The sequence below is a fragment of the Myotis davidii genome, unplaced genomic scaffold (assembly GCF_000327345.1).
Source record: "Myotis davidii unplaced genomic scaffold, ASM32734v1 scaffold946, whole genome shotgun sequence".
In the NCBI taxonomy this organism is placed as follows: Eukaryota; Metazoa; Chordata; class Mammalia; order Chiroptera; family Vespertilionidae; genus Myotis; species Myotis davidii.
Window position 1 is genome coordinate 849,354 of NW_006297395.1, and position 8,244 is coordinate 857,597.

Sequence of the window (8,244 nt, forward strand, 5' to 3'; positions counted from 1 at the left end):
TGGGCCTGCCCTCTGCCACCTGGGAGCAGGCCTAAGCCAGCAGGTCGTTATCTCCTGAGGGGTCCCAGACTGCGAGAGGGCACAGGCTGGGCTGAGGGCCCCCCCTCCCCCCCGAGTGCACAAACTTTTGTGCACCAGGCCTCTAGTATATATATATATTCCAAAAAGTCACCAGTTTCCTCATGTTTTCTATACCTTTCTGGGCTGGTGATCCGTGCCTGACAGCATTTAGTTGAAAGCTGTTATGTGAACCTGCAGAGTTTTAAAGGTAAGCCAGAAAATGATTTTTGAGAAGAGGGTTTGCTAAGAGATTAGTCATTTTAAGACATTTCTTGGAAGCTTCTTACTCAGAACTAGAGACCTGAGGCTTATTGACATCCAAGTTCAGGGAAGTTATTACTTCCATGAAAGGCTCTGATTCCAAGTCCTAATGTCACATTTGGTTGGTATAGACCTGGTGGCCAGGGAGAAGACCTGTCCCTACAATTAGTGACCCTGTAGTCAGGGTGAGGACTCTTAGAACAGTGACTCTCAAGCTTTTTTAATCCTGTCCCCTTATCTGGGTCATTCTTTAGCTCAATAATTCCCACTTTCTAGTGGAATAATAACAACTAATTGTCAAAGTGCAAGCATTTTGGGGAAAGAGGGATTTTCTTTAGCAGTTAGGAATATGGATGATTGCTCATTGAATCACAAAAAATATACTATTTGTCTTAAAGCCTAGACTATTTAGGAAAATGTAGACCCAAAATCCTAGTAATACAAATATATAATACATTCTGAAGTTTGACTAAAACAACTAAAGCCAAAATGACAATAATGAAGTTCAATTAATGGTAATTTTTAATTGAAAAGTAAGAACAATGATAATTGAAAACCATGATCTGCTAAAGACAACACAACTTCACTGGCAGTGAGTGTCCCTTTAGAAAATTAAAGAGTTCAAGGCAGTTCCCTTGGTGGTCTCCCAGATCCTTCTCGCTTCAACCGTGTTTGGGTGGAACAGACCCAGGGATGTCCCTTCTTCCAGCCTCTGACCATCCTCCAACCTCTTTTCCAGTCACCACCTTCCGAACCACCTCAGCCATCCTCAGCCTTTGAGACCAGCCAGCACCGTTTTTTTGTTGTTCTTGTTTTTAACCTTAGCTCCTTTTACTGAACAACCATGAGCTCCCAGATTCGTCAGAATTATTCCACCGAGGTGGAGGCTGAGGTCAACCGCCTGGCCCACCTGCATCTGCAGGCCTCCTATACTTACCTCTCTCTGGGCTTCTACTTCAACCGTGATGATGTGGCTTCCCAGGGTGTGGGCCACTTCTTCCGAGTGTTGGAGGAGAAGAAGTTCAAGGGCGCTGAGCTTCTTTTTAAGATGCAAAACCAGCGAGGTGGACGCATTGTTCTCCAGGATGTGCAGAAGCCTTCCCACCATGAGTGGGGCAAAACTCAGGATGCCATGGAAGCTGCCCTGGCCTTGGAGAAGAATCTGAACCAGGCCCTTTTGGAGCTGCATGCCCTGGGTTCTGCCCATAAAGACCCTCATCTCTCTAACTTCCTGGAGAAACACTTCCTAAATGAGGAGGTGAAACTCATCAAGAAGATGGGCGACCAGCTGACTAACCTCCGCAGACTGGACAGCTCCCAGGCTGGGCTGGACGGCCCCGGGGCTGGGCTGGGCGAGTATCTCTTTGAAAGGCTCACCCTCAAGCACCACTCGAAGCCTTTGGAGTCCAGAGGCCTTTGAGAGGCCCCTCTGCATTCCCCTGGTGTCTGGCTTTTACCTGAGCCTCTCTCTGAAACCACTAGACATTCTTTTAACCACCCTGAAGCCCTCTCCCATGCATTGGACCAAATGGAAACAATAAAAAGCTTTTTGCATCAAAGAAAACGAAAAAAGAAAAATAATTCAATTTTTTGGCCCTGGCCAGGTAGCTCAGTTGGTTAGACCATCCTTCCAATATGTGAACGTTGAGTGTTGGATCTCTGGTCAAGGCACATACAAGAAAAAACCAGTGGATGCGCACATAGATGGAACAACAAATCAATGCTTCTCTCTTTCTCTCCCTTCTCTAAAATCAATCAATAAATAGTCCTAGCCGCTGTGGCTCAGTGGATAAAGTGTTGGCCTGCGGACCAAAGGGCCCTGGGTTCCATTCTGGTCAAGGGCATGTACCTTGGTTGCAGGCTCTTCCCTGGTCTGGGCCCTGGTTGGGTCTCCTGCAGGAGTCAACCAATTGATAATGTTTCTCTCACGTTGATGTTTCTTTCTATCTTTCCCTCTCTCTTCTACTCTCCCTAAAAATCAATGGAAAAATATCCTTGGGTGAGGATTAAAGCCAATCAATAAATAAAAAATAAAAAATGTAAAAGAATTCAAGCTTTGAGTGTGCATATGTGGTATAGGAGCTTTGCAGTATTATGGTTGCAACAGTTATTAATTGTATGCAAATTAAAATCTTTGGTATATCAGCATGTTCATTTTTGTAACTCTTAATATCTGACTTAAGTCTGTTTATAAAGAGCTTTATGGATCAAAGGAAGGTCATGTTTTTTAAATAATGTGTAGTCCCTGGGTAGTCGGCCCCATTTTTGGGTCCATTACCTTAGAAGGTAATCCAGTGTATTTTGGAATACTATTTCTGAAATGCATTTCACTTTTCTGAGTCTGAAAGTATTAGGATAAAAATTTTATTTCTTAGCATGAAAATATTTTTATTATGGTAAGGAGAGATTATAGTACCATAGTTTGTCTAAAAAAGAATCATATGTGACTTATGAAATTACTTTTGAAAAATTAGTGTCCCCTAACATGGCATTGATTCCATGTTTTTGCCAGCAAAGGGACAGTTTATTACCAAACTCTGTGTTAACGAGCACAGCCTTTCTTTGGTAGACTTCAAAGTAGAGAAGTTACCCTACTGGTACAGGCCTTGAGGACAGAAACATGCACAAAGGAAAATGGATATTGCTGAAAATTTTGCTTTCTTGTTAGCAGATCATTTTAATGCTATAGAATTGACATTTCCTCACTAAGGGAGTAGAACTTGGCTTCTTAAGATGTCTTTGTGTTTGATTTTTACATCACTCAGGAATTCTGAGTGTATATATAATATTTTTCAGAATAATGAGGCCTTAGAGGCATTTTTAACTCTTGCAAAAGTGCCATGCTTAGGAACCAACATCAGTGTACAAAATACTTGTGTAGTGTCATAAGAACCTATTGAGATTACTTATTACCAAGAAGTACCTTCGACATTGAGGAAAATAGGATACAGAGAGTTAAGTACTGGTATCAGGGTCTGTGTAGGCAAACAGAGTGGCCATTATATCTATTTCAATGAGGGCTAACAACAGGGTTGGACACTAGCATCTTTTATTGAAAAAGAAATGTTAACCAAGATGCTATAGCTATTCTTTTGTTTGTAAAAAAAAAAAAAAAGCCTTATAAGCCTTAATTTTAAAAAAGGAACCCATTATTATTATTAGCAAACTACAGTAAATAGTTTGTACATTTTGAGTTTGCATTTTGCCCCTTTATTTGCTGCTTACACTTTACTTTCAGAGGATGTTTTCTTTTATGTTGCATCTTAATCAAAACACTGAAGATTCTGGAGTTATTAGAACCAATAAACAAATAGTTCCCAATATGCCTCCAGGTGGGAGTCTATCACAGATCTTAAGAGAAAGTATATACTTACTTACAAGGTGAGACCTCCTCATAGTCTAACCTAAAAGTGTGTTAACTCCAAGTGGTAACTTACTGGTTACAAGCTCATAATTACATGAACATGGGATGATGACAGTTTTTATTAAGTAAATGAGGTTATTTGGTAGCAAAACATTTCCAACTGTGAGACTCAGGATTTTTTTTTAAAGGCACTTGGGGTGACTAAAAAATATAGTCAGAAACAACTCATTCCCTAGCCCCATGAAGTAGGTGTAACATGGATTAAATGGTGGACAGTCTCAAGAGTAACAAGCAGTTACTTCACCATGCCCTTAGTGGCAGATTATATTTTCTAAAGGTGGTTGTAACAGTATCTCCCATCTCAGGGTGACTTTAACTCAGTTCTCTTACCCTGAGGTGGGGTTTATGTCTCCTCTCGAGTTTGGGTGGTCTTTTGAATCATTTGTAACCAATAGAATGAGGCAGAAGTTATACTGTGGGACTTTCAAAGCAGTGTCAGAAAGTAAAAGACTTGAATAGCTTCTACCTAGCTCACTAGAATATTGGTCTTGAAACACGTAGCAGCTTTGTAAGCAGTCTAGCCTGGGATCCTCATAGGGAAACCCAAAAACTACCTCATGTAGAGAGATCATCCCAAGAGGATCTAGGATCAGCTAGAACTGTTTAGTCCAGCCCTTCCCAAATTCTAATGCACAGATATTGTGAGGAAGAAAAAATGATTGTTATTTTAAGACACTGAGTTTTAGAGTGATTTTGGCATATAGCAGTAGATAATCAGAACACTTCATTTTCTGAATCTGTTACTATGTACTGAGATTTGACAATATACACATGTGCAGTTAGGAATACACTCCAATGATTTGTTCTGGAATCTGAACATAACCTTATTTTGATTTTCTACCTTTTTATATAAACTTTTCTCTACCATTCTTTTCTATACCCATTTGGAAAAGCCATTCCATCTTACGTCTTTAGTAAGAGGGCTTTTTGGTAACTGAAACTCTGTCATGTGTATTTACTGTGTCATGAAAGCATATGCATCATCTTTAGGCCTTTTGCTCTGTGCCTTCCTTTTAGTTACTAGGATATTTGGCCTTCTGATAGTTCCCTAGGGTTGCTGTAACAAAGTGGGTAGCTAAAAACAACAAATTTATTGTTTCACAGTTTTGGAGGCTAGAAGTAAAAAAATCGATGCTCCCTTTGAATCATTCCTTGCCTCTTCCCACCTTTTTTTGTTGGTAAATTTGGCATTCCTTGGCCTGTAGCTGTATACTCCAATTTCTGCCTCCAACATGTGCTTTTATTGTCACATGAAATTCTCCCTGTGCATTTCTGTGTCTTCACATAGCCCATTTATAAGGACACCTACTCTAGTGTGACATCATTTACCTTAACTAATTACATCTTCAAAGCTCCTATTTCTAAATAAAGTCCCATTCTGAGGTACTAGGGTTTAGTATTTCAATATATCTTTTTAGGGGGAACACAGTTCAATCCAAAACAGGCCTCAAGGGAGATTGCTATAATTATGTTTTAACCATTTACACATTTTTACTCCATATTAGATGTGAATGGTTTTTTTATTTATTTAGCTTTTGACCTCTTTAATTAGTGACCATGAGGCTCTATTCTCTTCATGTTAAGTCTCCCTTTGCTCCAGTGTGCATAAATAATACACATAAAGTTTGATAGTAATTTTAAACTGTTTAGGCTCATTCACCCCTTTGAGAATCTGATAAAAGCAGTGGATTCTTCCCCTAGAAAAAGATAGTGAGGTATGCATTGTGTGCACACTTGTACACACACATATAAATACATGCAAACACAATAATGTTTTGGATGAAACTTTAACATGTTCCTGGACACACACCCTATTTGTTCATGAACTTCTGGATTAGACAGTTATTAATTTCCATTGATTAGAGATTCCTAATCCCCATTTCCCTTTTAGTGGAAAAATATATGGGGGAAGGTGGGAGAGGGAGGAAGCATAGGTATATGTATATAGAATTCCTTTATGGTCAACACAGTTTTTTGGGGAATTTTCATATTTATGTGCTATTTACCATGTGTCTATATTTCCACCCATACCTCATATCTAATCTTTGTAAATATAAATTTACAGTTTATAAAATTGTAAATAACATACCCATCTGTAGAGAAGAATAATCTAGGTTCTTTTAGACTTGTATTCAGTATTTAAACAAACCTTTATATCTTGCCAGAGTGTTGAGTTAGCTTTTGACCTCTAAATTCTGTGGGTTTTTTTTTTTAAATTACTGTATCAAGATTTTTTTTAAATAGGGTAGTGGTCTAGGTTTTTTGAGTTTGTGACAGGATTATATTCTGTGCTCTTCTTGATTTGTAACTTTTTCTCCAAAATAATATTGTCCAAGCCTCACCCCTGAACATCTTATCTTAATGGGCTTTCCTTTGAATACACAGATTTTTTTATACACCTTGAAAAGGCTACAGGTCATGTCTCCATTTTGTGTCTAGTCTGTGGCATATCCATATTTCTGAATCCTGGCATTCACAAATGTTGGTTCATTTTTGAAGCTATTGTATCAAACAAGTATTTACTGTTCATTTTACAATGATATACACAGTAACTCTAGTAATACTGAAATCATAGCCAATAACTTTTTTGACTGTACTGGTTTCCTATTGATGCCTTTCTCATTTGTAGTTCATTTTCCAAATATGGAATATTGCAAGTCGTTATTTAGAAAAGGGTTGGCAAATTATATCCTGCAAATTGTCTGTCTGTTCTTCTGAATAAAGTTTTATTGAAATACAGCCATACCCATTTGATTACTTTTTGTCCATGGCTGATTTTGTGCCTCAAATGTCAGAACTGAGTAGTTGTTACTAAGATTGTATGGGCCCCAAAGCTGAATATTTACTACCTTGACCCTTCACAAAAATTTTTGCCAACTTTTGGTTTAGTAGATTTTGGAATTACTTTCTTTTAAGGATATTTGAAGTTTATTTTTTCCCTCTTTGACTTTTCAGTAATGGAATCCAAGGAATATTAAAAGGCCATTTAAGCTCAGCTATCTATTTGCTGCTTGAATTTCCTTCAGATTTGCCAAGTGGTCCTCCAGCTTAGAGGTGTAGGACAGTGAGACAAAACAGCATTAGATGTGGCTGTGTTAAACGAGGAAGAATTGCTCCTGATTGGGAATCAATCAGTGACTCCCAATGAAAAGCTAGATGAAATATCTTATTCTTGTCCATTTGCCCTTCCCACTCTCTCCATTGGTAGGTTTTGACTTTGTATAACATGGTGAAGACACAGAGGAACCTGTCTTTGTAAAAATTTATATGTTTTTATTGATTTTAGGGAGAGATGAAGGGAAAAGAGAGAGAGAGAAAAACATCGATGTACCCCAAATGGGGACTGGACTGAAACCTGGGCCCTGATTGGGAATTGGTACACACACAACCAACTGAGCCACACTGGCCAGGGCAGGAACCTGTTTTTCATAGGAAGACGACAAAATGGACCAATAACTGTAGGTGGTGGAAATTTTGTAGCAGCTAAAACGGGCCCAAGAGTCCTTACAAATGCCATTTGTCAGGTTTTACTGTTTGTATTCAATGTATATTGGTACAGAAAGAAACATATAGGTAGAGCAAGTCTATATTTCACTACAAAATTGTATTTGGTAGTTGTATGTACTTGACTGCTTAGTGAACATGTTGAACATAGGGGATCTCTAAGGAGGGGCATCTGATCTCAAGATCAATGTTAGCTTGAAGGGGGATGAATTTCTCATATTCCATTTAGAAAATCAGCCTGTTAGAATTCTGTTCATTAACAGTGTAATAGTTAGGTAATCATCTGATTTTTAATTTAGTAGATTTTTCATCTAATAACTGGAATGAAAATTTAAGTAATAAAGTTTAGCAGAAGATATACCCTTTTTCTTAACACAATGCTAGTATTTTATTTTCACTTTTATTTTTTAAAATTTTTTCCATGTCTTTTTATTTATTTATTTTTAAATATATTTTTATTGATTTCAGAGTGGAAGGGAGAGGAAGAGAGAGAGAGAAACATCAATCATGAGACTCATTGATTGGCTGCGTCTTGCATGCCCTGTACTGGGGATGGAGCCTGCAACCGGGAATGTGTTCTTGACTGGAATTGAACCTGGGATCCTTCAGTCTGCAGGTTGATGCTCTATCCTCTGAGCCAAACCAGCCAGGACTTATTTTCAGTTTTAAATGATTTGTCAATTTTTTTTCTAATAACAGATGAAAATGAGTTTGTAAATTATTAGAAGACAAAAGATAAGTGCAGACTGGTTCATTGAGGGGGACATTTGTTCTTTTAAATATTTTTTTTTTTGGTAGCCTCTGATTTTTCTACTTAATAAAAATATAGTGGTTTTTAAAAATGTATACTACATGCACATAGTATATAATTTAAAAATGTGCAAAAGGATATTTAATGAAGAGTAACTGCCTCTTATCTCTGTACCTCAGTCATCCATTTCCCTCTCCATTTTTTTTTGTCAAAAATAATCTATGTATTTATTACTTTTTCTTTT

The 8,244-nt window shown here is 37.9% G+C and overlaps 1 protein-coding gene and 1 pseudogene across 1 annotated transcript in view; both read left to right on the forward strand.

The window, feature by feature from the left end:
* LOC102761152 overlaps nt 1-2,049 on the forward strand; it is an 11,906-nt pseudogene extending 9,857 nt beyond the window's left edge.
* FAR1 (fatty acyl-CoA reductase 1) overlaps nt 1-8,244 on the forward strand; it is a 68,959-nt gene that overhangs the window by 9,846 nt on the left and 50,869 nt on the right. The window lies entirely within an intron of this gene.